General features: G+C 42.8%; 1 long non-coding RNA gene across 1 annotated transcript in view; it reads right to left on the reverse strand.

Moving 5' to 3' along the window:
* Positions 1-2,763: 2,763 nt before the first annotated feature.
* LOC117199645 (uncharacterized) overlaps positions 2,764-14,805 on the reverse strand; it is a 44,654-nt gene continuing 32,612 nt past the window's right edge. The window contains exon 6 of the long non-coding RNA XR_004480922.2: positions 2,764-3,138. This is a non-coding gene — a long non-coding RNA (uncharacterized LOC117199645). The remainder of the gene's footprint in view (positions 3,139-14,805) is intronic.

The following is a 14,805-nucleotide window of genomic DNA, read 5'->3' on the forward strand; positions in this document are numbered from 1 at the left end:
GGGTATAGAGGAAACATTTTCTACCAGTCTCAGTTTTATGGGTTGGCAAAAAAGTAGGGGGAAAATCGATGACTTTTGAAGATGATAATTTTAGGATTAATGGATGCCTGTAATGTTTGTACTGGCAGTGTTTACCACATGCTCCTGTGACCTCTGACCTCACTCAATATTTGATAAAAATCTTGAAAGATAGCTGGACAGTTTCTATTTATTTGAGTTTTGTAGCCGAGAGACCTGAATTTCAGCTAGGGGAAGTAATGTACCATCTCATTTAATTAGTAACTGGCAGAGCTAGACCTAAAAATATTGTTGCCTGTTCTAGTAATATGTCTATTCATATGGCCGTGCTGCATAAAGTTGAATCAGTCAGGAAGTAAACATAAACACTAGGAAAACTGAGGTCATTTGAAGGATAATGTAGAGCAGAAAGAATCACTCAGAATGCTCAGAATTGGGAAGTAGCATCAAATAACCATCGTTAGCCTTTGGCACGTGACATCATGCAGGACACCGACCATTCTCTCTACAGCTTGACCTTGACCTCTTCATCCATTAAACATGAGATTAGATGAACCAGAACTGTAACCCTGTGCATGGCAGCATGAAGGCTTCTGTGACATGGGGGGGAGAACAAGTCTTAAGAGCTCATAAGAGTGGCCTTGCCTCACATGACAGAGAACTTCCGTGTGGTAATTGGCAGAATGGAAAATATATTTTTTTTACAAAGACCTGGGTTTGAATCCCAGTTGTTGTCATGGCCAAGCCCCTTCATCTGGCTAAGCCTCCATTTTTTCATCTGTTGGATGATACACCACACTGGGAAGATTAAATAAGATTTTTGATCTCAAGAGCCCCTCACATAACAGGAGTTTAATGAACCTTTACCTTCATTCTCCTAGGGAAGGGAAAAAAACAAAGTATGAAATAAATAAGTTCATATGTGTGTTTGGGTATTTATCAGGGCCAGTTTACTTTTTTGTATTCCAGTGTCAAATATTATGTGAACATCTAAGGTGGCTGAGTAACTAATAAATGCTTGTAGCACAAGTCCCACAGTTGTCAACCAGCAGTTACGAAGAAGTGTAAATACTTTAACTTTTGTACTGGCTGAGACCTCGTTGCTCATAATCCCCTTTAAGTAAGTTCTGTCTTAGCACACAAAAGGATAATTCTTTCCAAATGTTTTGCTCTTAGAAGTTTACTGAAGCAATTGTAGATACATTATTCTACCTTGATCAATTAACATCACAGATTAATACTAGGTCCACATCACTAGCTATAGTAGAATAAAGGTCGACAAGACAATCCCAGGGCTAAACCCAATGTCACCTTACAACCTGCAGAGCCAGCTGTATTTAAAATGTGTATCCGTTATTCCAGAAGCTACAACGCTGTCTAAATGAAGGACGCCTTGCTTCTGCATGATGGGTGCTACAGAGCAATAGAAACTTGATAGCAGTCCGGTGTCAGAAAGACCCTAATCGTGGAAAAGCAGAGGTGGGGAAAAAAAGAGAAAGCTTGCCTCAGAAGTTTTCAGCAAAAAGCTCTCAAAGAGGTAACAAGGCTGGAAGTTTTTTCAGAAATTGGTAGTGGAAGGCATTGCTCGTGATTTAAGGGGAGGGCCTTGGCTCAAGGCCAAGGAGACCGTTCTGGAGACAAGGCCGTTCCGGAGACACGGCTATTTGCCAGGTGACCGGGGAAAAATAAAACTTAGTATCCACGGTGGTCAATTCCTTCAGCTGTAAATGTCAGCTAACAGTATCTCTCTGTTTGTGGTTCTCTCTCTCTACAAGGCAACGTGGGCTTCAGAGACCTGGGTTCACATCTCAGTGTCAGCTGTGAGACTTCAGGCAGATAAGCTTCAAACTGACTTGCTGAGTCTCTGTAAATAGGCCTAATGCCCCTCAGGCAGAGATGTAATAAAAATAAATGGGACTGTGCACATCCAGCACAGAAAATGGTATTCCAGCCTCTGTTCGCTACGTTAAAAAAGACAGAGGGAGAGCGGTCATTTGTTGCGTTGTCCTATCAATTTTCCTTCTGCGTCCTTCCCTCCAACCCCCTCACTGCCTGTCTGGCTATTTGCCTGCTGTATAAAAGTGATCGGAATTGGAATCCCTGGCTCTGTCCGGCTGTGTGATGCAGTGGGTAACCCAACCTCTCTGAGCATCCGTTTCTTCATCTTTAAAATAAGTCTGGCAGAGTTACCCACACTTAGTGATTGTTCTGTATAGCAAAAGAGATACAGCATGTGAAAGCGTCTTATAACCTGAGAGGACCGTGCATATACTAGTGGTTAAAATGGCGCTAAGAGAACACAAGGTCTCAGGGACTTTAAATGGCTTGCTCAAGGTCATGCACAAGTATAAAGACACTGAGAGCAAGAATTGACGTAGAAATTTAAAGCTGAAAAACCCAGAAAATCAAATTTCCTAATTCACAGATGGCCATGAATGATGCTAAAGGACCAGGTTTTATCTGGTATTATTCTTAAAGCCTATATACAACCCATATGCTATGTGTATAGGATATATTACAGTACACATGTGTATAGCACACACGTATTACATACATGAATATGAATATGCATAATACATGCAGGTAGGTATGTACGCACACATCTACATATGGAGAGAATGAGAGAATGCAGTTCCAGATTTTTTTAAGAAGGCCAATTTCTATTTTAAAAATCACAAGCAGATTTTGCTTCTAGTGTGACAACTGAATTTGAATTTGAGGCAGAGCCTCCTTTTTTAATTTTTTTTTTTTTTTTTTTGCAGGAGGAGATGTGAGTATAATCAAATTACCCAAAAGCAGATGCTTCAGACTGAGATTTCTCTTCAGAAAAGCAAATTGGATACAAAGGCCATGGTATACCCCGGAAGGCTTGAGGTTGTTTTTCTTCTAAATTGTCTCTAGACTGCCATGTTCCTGACAACAACCGGGCAATTCTTGTGAAGTAATTGCTCCCATTAGATTGAGAGAGACATGCAGGCTGGGGCAAAAATGGCATAAAGATGTGACTCACCCCAGGCTGGAAGGCAGCTTGTGCAGAAGTCTCTGCTGGCCTTAATTAGGAATAACACAGATCCGAGGGGATGTGTCGTGGCAGTTCACAAATCTGCGGTTGTCGCAAATCTGAAATGTTATAATTCTGAAATCAGTGTTATAAGCATAATTCAAAGTAAAAACTTCAAGTTTCAATCTCTCTTATAAGGTCTTGCCCATCACAAGGAAACTCCGTTTAGAAAAGGCGATGATGGTATACACACTATTATATATAAAATAGATCATCATCAGGGCATACTGTGCAGCACAGGGAGCTCTACTCAATATTCTGTAATAACCTATAATAGAAAAGAATATGGAAATGAATATACATGTATGTATGTATGTGTAACTGAATCGTGCTGTACGCCTGAAGCTAGCATACATCAATAAGAGGAAGAGGACGGAGGAAAAGGGGAAGGAGAAGGAAAAAGGAGATGATGAGGACACTAGGAGAAGTCTTTCATCTGAATGAGACTGCAGCCTCTGAATTGTTTTTCTCATCTCAGTAGTTCATAGGTTCATGCGAGGCCAGGCCAGGCCCAGGCCAGGGAAGAGTAAATGAAGGTGTAGCCCTGAGAGCATGTGAGAGCATGTGAGTCATGTTAATGGAAGAGTGGACAGTCAGCTTGCCCTCCAGTGAGGTGGATGAAGGGCAGTAGTGGAAGAGAGTAATGGTCACCTTGGTGGGGGGGGGGGTGAGGCAGGGATGGGGGAGGGGAGTCGGAAGAGCCCTCCACTGACACTGTGAGAAGTCAGTGCTTTGCTAGATTTAAACTGGGCGGATTAACTGAGCATCACTAAAAAGAATTCAGGCACAGAAGCTAAGCACCCCTCTACTGAAAACCTGAGATGGACGGACCATGTGCTTCGGTATAAGATATGAGACCGGCGAACATTTAGAATATGGGGATGTCATTTGACCTCAAGAGCCATGGGGGTGACAAGAGTCTTCCTACGGGACAGAGAAAATTATGGCCCCAAACCTCACACCCAAAGTGCCCCCGCTCTTCACTCAGTACCAGGGATGGGGTATGCGCCCCAGCACATCTGCTGACTCACTGACCCAGGGGCTGTCAGGGCCCAAATGTGTCAGGCCTCACGTGGGTCCATGTGTGCCAGCCTCTGTTCCTCTGCCTGAAGAAGCTTCCCCTTCTTTGAGTTTTCCACTTCCTTCCTTGGTAAAGATTCCGTCTATTTCATGCCAGAGGAAGCATCAGCCTTGAATCACAATAGCAAACGTTATCTGACATCAATTGCAGCAGCTTAAAGAGGCTCGGGCTTGACAGACTGTAAAGTTGTTTGCGAGATCTGGAGCTGAGTGACAAAACGCCCGTCAGGAGGCTTAAACCTGTCAACAGCAATTACCCACCAGGGATCCCAGAGAGGCGGAAGAATGAAACCTTGTAAAGCCCGAGAGGCCCGATTGGAATGACTTATTTATTGGGCTTCATTTAATGGAGGCCCCCAAGTGGACTTTGCTCTTCTGCATGGGATTTTGCTTTCTTCCTATCTGCATGGAACACATCTGCATGTGGAAAAGAGAGTGTCTGGGGAGATGCCAAGGTTCTGTGAACTCTCCATGCTCTGGGTCAGAGCCAGATGGCCAAAGCCATCCACGGGACCACCGACCACAGCTACATCTCCATCCTCTGTCAGCAAAGGGGATGAGATAGCATCCGGCCCAAGCTTCAGAGACCCCACTACACTGCTCAACAAAATACTGTATTTTTTATAATGTGGGGGACAGGGGCAGCTGAAAAAATTATGTGTTCACTAGACCCCATTTTTTCCTCTGCTGTGTCCACTCTGCTAACCTAAACTCCTGGTCTCGCTTGCAGTTAGCGGGGGTCATATGTCTATGTTCTTATAGACAAAGTGAGAGTCAAGGTGAGAGGTCACATCTACCAGCCTCACAGTTCTCCTTCCTTCCTCTCCTACCCATCCCGGCATATGTGCCGGGCAGCTGTCGAGTATCCAGCAGAATGCCGGAGGGCCTCCTGCACGGATGGAGCCACTCTGTGGAAGGAACCTTGAGTCCCCGCATGACTTCATGGCGCAGAGAATAAATACGAAATAAATGCTAGCTGCAGACAAGAAAGGCTTCAAACTATTCTTTGAAGAATGAGTAGGGTTTCAACTGGGAGAAAAGAGGGAAAAGGTGTCTGTGTTGGATGAAAAAAGTGAGAGATGGTAGGAAATTTACTTTTTTTAAGAATTTGCTGGATCAAAGGCAAAACATGGGAGGAAGTGATAAATTAGGAGATTGGGACTAACATATACACACTTCGATATATAAAATAGATTACCAGTAAGGACCTACTGTACAGCACATGGAACTCTACTCAGTATTCTATAACAACCTCTATGGGGAAAGAATCTCAAAAAGAATGGGTATATATATATATATATATATGTAAAACTGGTTCACTTTGCTGTACACCTGAAACTAACACAACGTTGTAAATCAACTACACTCCAATAAAAATTTTTTAAAAACGGAATTATAAAAAAAGAATTTGCAAAGTGGCTCTTAGCATAGATTAACTGTTTTCACACTTGGATGTCTAGGCATCTTAAATCCATCATATTCCAAACTACACTCTCATTTCTAAATACTTTGCCCCTGCCCACCCCCCAAAAGACCTATCTCTATGCTTCCAACTTAGTAAATGGTAATTCCATTCTCTCAGTTTCATAGGCAAAAATATTTGGAGCGAATCTCCACCCCTTTCCTTTTCTCATATCCAGGTAGAATCCGCTCGCAAGTTTCATTAACTCTCCCTTCAGATGATACCCAGATCCAACCACTTCTAACAATGAAACTAAAAATCCTAACCATGGCCTTTAAGGCATGTTTCTCACTCATTGTATCAAGGGAGAATTCTCAGTCAAAAGGTGTTGAAAGAACCTGTGATTGGGCTTCCCTGGTGGCGCAGTGGTTAAGAATCTGCCTGCCAGTGCAGGGGACACAGGTTCGATCCCTGGTCCAGGAAGATCCCACATGCCGTGGAGCAACTAAGCCCATGCGCCACAACTACTGAGCCCGCGTGCCACAACTACTGAAGCCCATGCGCCTAAAGCCCGTGCTCCGCAACAAGAGAAGCCACAGCAATAAGCCCGCGAACCACAACAAAGAGTAGCCCGTGCTCGCCTAGAAAGAGGGGAAGTAGAGAAAGGCCCACGTGCAGCAACGAAGACCCAATGCAGCCAAAAGTAAAATTAATTAATTAATTAATTTTAAAAAAGGAAAAGAAAAAAAAGAAACTGGGATAGGATTTGGTGTTTGGTTGGGTGATTTTGTGGAGGTTTTGAAGAAGCGAGGGTATGTTCCAGACAGGATGCTGTCAGGTAGCAAGGGTATTCCTATGACTGGGGATCTTAATAAATCTTATCCCTAAGGAGAGAAGACTAATCGAGGCTAAGCTACAATCAGTAAAGAAGTGCAGGCACTGAAACTAGCCAGGATGGACGGTGTTTGTTATTTTGTGGCTTGGACAACATTCATGTTTTTTTCTGTGTTTCTGTGTTTGCCTTGATCCGTCACTGTCACAGAGTGGCTTTTCTGCTGTTCTGTGTAATTGTTTATGTTCAACAGCAGAACAGGGTCACCTGTTCCAGGTGCCCTGTGGGTGCCAGGCCACCTGCGGAGTGTCAGGGATTAGTTTTCTCTTCCTCAAGGACAATCAGAGGATGGCAGGGATGCACGAGGGTTCCAAGGAGAACTGAAAGCAAGGATTTGAACTCATCAGGTTTCTTTTCCTCGGCCTGTATCCCTTTCCACCTCTCTCCATGGCTCAGCTGCCTTCTCATTGTAGTCAGATTCCCCTTGCTTTGGGAAATATGGCGACTGGGGTTTACAAATTTCACACTTCAGAACTCTCATGGATGAAGAACGTGGTGACTTTCTCAGTTCAAGTCCAGAGGAACTTACAAAAGATTCTATCGGACAAGCCTGGGTCAGTTGCCCATTGTCAAATGATCAGCTGTTACCATGCAGGTTGCTGTAGTGGGAGGGGGAGGTAATTCTGCTGGAAAAGAGTAGTTCTCAATTCTTACTCAGACCAAATCAAATCAAAATGGTGGTGGCCGGGGACAAAATCTGAAGTTGTCCATTTTCTCAAAAGTCTTCCTTTAGAATTCATAACAGGAATGCAGCAATTTATCCAAGGTGACATTTTCTCAAAACTTGCCAAGCCTGGGGATACTCTACCACTTTTACTCTCTGCTTGGATTATCACAAAAAGAGTTGTTGATTCACTTCTACTCCTTGCTGACACACACAGGATCCGTTGGCCTAGCAACTTCACTTTTGCTCTTTCTTAGAAATTACTTTATTTTCTTATTTGCAAGGGGCGGAACTCGACAGTAACTTTTCCCCTGCAGCCATCTGCAACTCTTTGCTGAGCTCGTAGGCCATTTCATTTCATAATCAGGTTCTTTTATTATTCCCCCAGGCATGCAAATCAAATGGTATCTGGGGCTCAAATGTTCGCTCAGCAAAGAAGGCCAAGAGAAGGTGTGAAGCAGAGGATGGCTTCGCTACTGCCAGCGCTTCTGTTAATGGAACTGCTCCTGCCTTGGCCCTCCATTGTGTATGCTTCTTTACCTTCTTACCAGAGTAGACATGTCTCCGTGCCGATTTGATTTGAGAAGAAAAAGGGCATGTTAAGGGGAAGAGAAAGAAATGAGAAGTTACTGAGCACTTCTAGCTCTCCTGGCATGAGAACAACCACATCTCCCAGGGCAGCCCATCAAGTCTCCAGACAGTTCTTGCAGAAAGACTGTCCCTGCTCACTACATATGACCAGCCTTTTATATGTGTGAAGATGGTTCTCATAAATCTCTAGTTTTTCTCCTGACTAAATCAAAAGGGAAACATTTATTTTACCCCAGAAGGTGGGTTTATTATTAGTGGACAATATAGCGTGAATAGGAAGTCTACTACCATCGTTGAGCACTAATTATTTACACACATAAAATCCCTGAAACCCAGCTACAGACAGTTTTACCTTCTCTCAGCCAGAGACAGGACAGCACAATGGAAAGAGTGCGGACTTTGGAATCAGAGAGAACTGGGTTCCAATCACTGCTTCCTTTCTTACAAGCTACGCAAACTTTGGCAAGTCTCTGAACATCACTGAGTTTTATATTCCTTATCTATAAAATGGAAACCTTGGAATCTAAAAATCAGTGTTGCAATGAGAATTAGAGATTGTTTAAATAAAGCCTACGACCCGGAACCTTGAAAAGCAGCCATTAATATTAACTCTAAGCGCAGCCCCTATCTGCCGTAAAGAATCTATTGGAATTCACAGAATGGTGCAGCCACGAGGGATTTTGAAGATCGTTTAATCAAGCCCTCAGATCCGCAGATGATGAAAATAAGGCTAAAATGCTTTGCCTAAGAACCCACAGAAAAATCAGAGAAAGATCTCCTGGCTAGTGGTCGCCTCCCTGTGTGCTCCGAAGCCTTGGAATCTGGCATGGAAGACTTGGGACACTAGGATAGATTAAGGGAAATCTCAGGGGAGTGTACCCCTGCCCTGTTAACCCCGGAGCCGCCCTAAATGACCCTTATATGTGTTGTTGCTCCATAAAAGTTTTTATTTGGGAAAAAACAGGTTCTAGAGCTTTTCTCTTGAGGCTGCACATCTCTTTCTTTAAAACACCTTGTTCCAATGCCTTAGAAAAAGGACATAGATACGGAGCTAATATGCCTCTGTGGAGAGCTACATTTTTGTTTAAGTGCATATTCACATAGGCTGTCAAGCTTTAATTCGTCTGCCTTTGATCGTGAGAAACTTTACTTACCAAGATCAACGTATTCCCCACTGTTAAAAACGTATTCCCCACCGTTAAAAACCCATTTTAAAGATTTAGCTCAGTTATCTGGGTTGAATGGTGGATGCAGAACTATTTCAAATAATAGCGGCAGGCAGATAATTGGAAGCATTTTTCATGGGTAGATAAGGAATGGAATATAGAGGCCCTCTAAGCATAGGGAGCAGGGTTTTTCTCAGAATTTTCATTTGGAGAGATTTCTCTGCTGAGTCCAAAGAACTACCGACATCCAAAGTCATCGAGTTTGCTCCCTCCTGCCCAAGAAAGCATACATTTTGGTAGAAAAATGGATCTAAATTTAATAGGAGAACACAGTGATGGGGATGAAATTTAAGTGAATAAGCACTTTTTTGCTCTTAGCTTACCTTTGGAACTATCCATTGGAGAGAAAAGGACAAATGCTCTAAAATGATGAGTGGATTTGCATCGAGTCCCTTCTGAGCTCTTGGACCTCAGCTGCTACCCAGTAGGTTGACGGTTTTTGTCCAGCCAAGAGAACTGCCTGTAATCCCGTGAATAAGCAGTGCTGCCCAGGGTACCATCTTTTCTCACATGCTCTACCCATTGCCTAAAATGCCCTTCCCCTGCTTATCTGCCTGGGAACTTCTGGATCAGTGTTGCCTCTCATAAGCAGCCTTCCCTGGATCCCGCAGCCACAGAAAAGCTCTTCCTCACTTCACTCATTTTATGCCTTGGCTGCAGTGCCATTATAACACTCCCTATTATCATAATTCAAATATAATTATAGCAACCACTGAATGTCTCTTCATTCCCACATCAATCTACTGTGATTGATACCATTATCTCCACTTTATGGTGAAGAGAACTGAAGCTCGGAGGGGTGAAGGAAGTTGCTCCAGGTCACACAGCTAGTGAGCAGTGAACCTCTAATAGGTCTAATGTCAAGCTGTGAGCTGTCTTTCCCTGCAGAAAACATGAGGTCCCAGAGAACAGCAGGCTCTGTTTTCTTCTTTTATATTTCCCAAACCAGGCAAACTGCTGGCACTCAATAGCTACCTGTTGACAGCATGTGAAATGGACACAAGGTTTTTCCCACTTGGTTTATGCATGTCCACACTACTGACTTATAAACGTGCAACATGGTCACCCCTCCCTGAGGGAAGACCTCTTCTGATGTCCAATAATTTAGGAAGTGAAGTTCCCGGGCTTTCCTGTGTCACCCTCATTCAGTCCCACTCCTTGCGATGTCCCAAGAAGATAGTAACATTCTGAATTTTTTACCACTTCCCTTAGAACTACAAGTGCCTTAGTTATATAATCTGCATCTCAAGTTTCGACAGGGTAAAATTTTGTCAAATATTTGCTACAGCATAAAACAAATCTCCCTTTTCCAGCCTCCAACAAGAGCTCCCTCACTGCCCAGTAGCCAAACTGTAAGCCAGCTCTCTCTCTGTATATACGCACATATATAGGAATAGCAGCACTCTTCCTTTCAGGTGTCAATTTCCATGTCCATCAAAATAGATTTGATGGGCTTTCCTGGTGGGGCAGTGGTTAAGAATCCACCTGCCAATGCAGGGGGCATGGGTTCGAGCCCTGGTCCAGGAAGATCTGACATGCCGCGGAGCAACTGAGCCCGTGCGCCACAACTACTGAGCCTTCTCTCTGGAGCCCGCGAGCCACAACTACTGAGCCCACGTGCCACAAGTACTGAAGCCTGCGTGCCTAGAGCCCGTGCTCCGCAACAAGAGCAGCCACTTCAATGAGAAGCCCGTGCACCGCAACAAAGAGTAGCCCCCGCTTGCCGCAACTAGAGAAAGCCCGCGTGCAGCAACGAAGACCCCATGCAGCCAAGAATAAAATGAATTAATTAAAAATGGATTTCTATTAAAAAATAGATTTGATTATATTATGGTAACACATAGCCTGGAAGTCTCCATGGTTAAGACCAATGAAAGTTTATTTTTGGTTTTTTGTTTTTGTTTTGGGGGTTTTTTAAAAAATTTTTTATTTTATATTGGAGTGTAGTTGATTTACAGTGTTGTATTAGTTTCAGGTATACAGCCAAGTGATTCAGTTATACATATACATATATCTATTCTTTTTCAAATTCTTTTCCTAAAAAAGGGATACAAATGAACTTATTTACAAAACAGAAAAAGATTCACCAATCAACGTTTATTGTTTCCTCATGCTACTTGTGCAAAGTAGATTGGCAGGAAGCCTCCAATCACTGTTGTCACTTACAGAATGAGGCTCACAGACTCCATAACAAGCAAGCTTTTATAATCACCACAGCAGAGACAAGAGGATATGAGAAATGTTCACTGGCTCTTGAAGTTTCTTTCCAGAAATGCACGTCACTTTCACTGACATCCCACTGGCCAAAGCAAGTTACACAGCATTGCCCACTCAATCCTTGTGCCCAGGAAGGGAGTCCCAGACTATTCATGGGTGGTCCTAACTACACGCACACCTTATGATCAACAATGCCAAGATGTAAAGTGTAGCTTGGGTGGTGTAATCTCAGCACCTAAGAAGATTTCCAAGGAGTTTGATGTTTGAGGCCAAGGGAATGACACAATCTACTCTCAGGAAGAAGTTTAGACCTATAGGGATAAAACCCAAGGAGTAATGCACAGAAGTTACCTGAAGGGCACGATTGTCCCACAAATATGTAAAGCTCAAAATAGTTGATGGATATCTAAGAAATATTAAAGATGATAGCCAATAAAGCCCTACCGCTGACATTTGGAGTCTGTTGTTTATCAACATTGCTTTATACCTAAATAATATTTTACTAACATCATATAAGACAGTAAGACAAAGACTCTCAGTTTTCTTTTGTTTTTGATTTTATTTTTGTTTTTATCCTAGTTCAGATAACCCACAAATGTTTGTGACATTTGGCAAATTGCATAAATACTTATCTGTAGGTAGGGATAAAAGTGATCCCAGCCCTACGCTGACTACCTCATGGGGTTGTTAACAGGATTTTTAAAAATCACATATGGGAACCTCTTTTGTCACCTTTGAAACAAATCCAGCACCATGACAATCAAGGGGAAAGAGGTCCATGTCACTATTGATAACCAACTCAATTAGTGCCCACAGAACGGAAAGATTTATTTACCAGAATCTATTACCTATTTACTTGTCAAGTTCAACAATTTTTTAATCCTATCTTTATTTTCATTTTTTAAAATTTATTTATTTTTGGCTGCGTTAGGTCTTCGTTGCCGCGCGCAGGCTTTCTCTAGTTGCGGCGAGCGGGGGCTACTCTTCGTTGCGGTGCGCGGGCTTCTCATTGTGGTGGCTTCTCTTGTTGCAGAGCAGGGGCGCCAGCCCGTGGGCTTCAGTAGTTGAGGTACATGGGCTCAGTAGTTGTGGCTCGTGGGCTTCATTGCTCCACAGCATGTGGGATCTTCCCAGACCAGGGATCGAACCCATGTCCCCTGCATTGGCAGGCAGATTCACAACCACTGCGCCACCAGGGAAGTCCCTCAAGTTCAACAAAGTAAAATTCCATCTTTTTCATAAAATAATAAAGTCAAAGAATTTACAAAAATGTGTTTAAAACTATTATTTTGTATTTCATAGCCAAATTCTCAGGTCTGTCAGTGCAGTAATATATTGATATAATTATCCTAGTCTTACCTAAGCTAAAAGTATCAAACTACCTAATACTATTTGTGAAAATATAAAATTGCAATAATGAAAAGTGCGATGAGAGAAATACCAAATAACAAGAGAGTATAAAAACGGGAGCTTGATTTAGAAGGCTACATCAGAGACCACTTTCCCAGAGACATGAGGAGCAGTCAAGGATCTAGATGATGAGTAGGCGATAACTGGATCAAGAAAGGAAAGAGCGACTGTCCTCAAAGAGGCTGAGCCGACTCACTCAACAAATATTTCCTTAGGGTATATTGTGCACCAGACACTGTAATTAGATGCTAGGAATGTAATAATGAACAAGATGGTCCCTGCCTCTATGGCAATTATGGTATTAAAGGAGATGGACATTTAAGTAAGCAGTTCTAGTGGAGTGTGATAATGCTAAATAATGAGAGGTGTAGAGTGCTATTGGAACCCTAAGCAGTGTAGTGTATGTGTGTGGGATGGGAGGAAGGGGCAGCAATATCAGCAGAAGCTTTCTATAGGGAGTGAAAACGTGTAAGCCAAGGTCTAAAATATGAAAAGTCCTTGGACTTGTTTGGCCCACCTGCTTGCTGGGGAGGCCCGGGTGTGAATTTCTGCATAATTGAGACTCTGGGAGCTGGAATAACTTTTCATATTCTAGGGCATTCTTTTTTTTTTTTTTTAATTTATTTTTGGCTGCGTTGGGTCTTCATTGCTGCACGCGGGTTCTCTAGTTGCAGTGAGCAGGGGCCACGCTTCGCGTGGTGCGTGGGCTTCTCACTGTAGTGGCTTCTCTTGTTGCGGAGCACAAGCTCTAGGCGTGCGGGCTTCAGTAGTCGTGGCACGCTGGCTCAGTAGTTGTGGCTCACAGGCTCTAGAGTGCAGACTCAGTAGTTGTGGTGCATGGGGTTCGTTGCTCTGTGGCATGTGGGATCTTCCTGGACCAGGGCTCAAACCTGTGTCCCCTGCACTGGCAGGAGGATTCTTAACCATTGTGCCACCAGGGAAGCGTCAGGGCATTCTTTAATATTGCTTTTTGGTGTTCTGTCTGGGTTCCCTCTGGAGCAAATCTTGCCCAGGGATTAGACAGAAAGCTCCTTAACTTGATACACCCATCAGTTCCAATCATTCTATATGTCATTTAGATCCTGGCTTCAGTTCCAAGCAGCCTCCTTGGTGAAGCAAAACTTTCTGGTCTTCTACAAATTTATGTGCCCTTTTAATCCTTCAATGAGTAACTACTGAGCGCAGATCAGAGTCTCTTCAGTAGGGAGTTTAGACTTTTTGCATGTTGGCTCATGGCATTAGGATAGGCTAAAGCTAACAGTCTTCTTAAAATGATGCCCCAAATTTGGAAAGCATAATTTTGCCATACTCTATTGGTCAAAATGGTCATAATCTCAGATATAACAGGAGAATACATAGACCCTATGTTTTAATGGATGACCCTATGTTTTAAATAGGACCCTTGGCATAGACCCTATGCTTTAAATCAAGAAAATTTCAGGTACCATAACTTTAGTCTGCCAAGATGTATGAATACACATCCTCTACATTATCCTATAGACAATTGGGAGTCATTAGAGATTTAAAAGCAGGGGAGAGAGAGTGCCAGATAAGAGTCTCAGGAATATGTGCCATTCATAGGAGGGGCATAAAACTGGAATCAAGGAGACCTATTAGGAGATACTTTCTGTGCCAAGGAGAAGAGATGATGGCAGCTGTAATTAACAGTAGGGATGGGTTTTGAAGGGAAGAGATGTATTCAATTACTATTTAGGAAACATGCTGATGGGTGGGTATGTGTTCCTGTCTTGCATATGTACAATGGAATATTACTCAGCCATAAAAAGAAACGAAATTGGGTCATTTGTAGAGACGTGGATGGACCTAGAGACTGTCATACAGAGTGAAGTAAGTCAGAAAGAGAAAAACAAATATATTAACGCATATATGTGGAATCTAGAAAAATGGTATAGATGATCTTATTTGCAAAGCAGAAATAGAGACACAGACGTAGAGAACAAACGTACGGACACCAAGGGGGAAAGGGGGAGTGGTGGGATGAATTGGGAGTTTGGGATTGACATATATACACTATTGATACTATGTATAAAATAGATAACTAATGAGAACCTACTGTATAGCTCAGGGAACTCTACTTAATGCTCTGTGGTGACCTAAATGGAAAGGAAATCCAAAAAAGAGGGGATATATGTATACGTATAGCTGATTCACTTTGCTGTACCGTCGAAACTAACACAACATTGTAAAGCACCTATACTCCAATAAAAATTAATTAAAACATAT

The sequence above is a fragment of the Orcinus orca genome, chromosome 17 (genome assembly GCF_937001465.1).
Source record: "Orcinus orca chromosome 17, mOrcOrc1.1, whole genome shotgun sequence".
Taxonomy (NCBI): Eukaryota; Metazoa; Chordata; class Mammalia; order Artiodactyla; family Delphinidae; genus Orcinus; species Orcinus orca.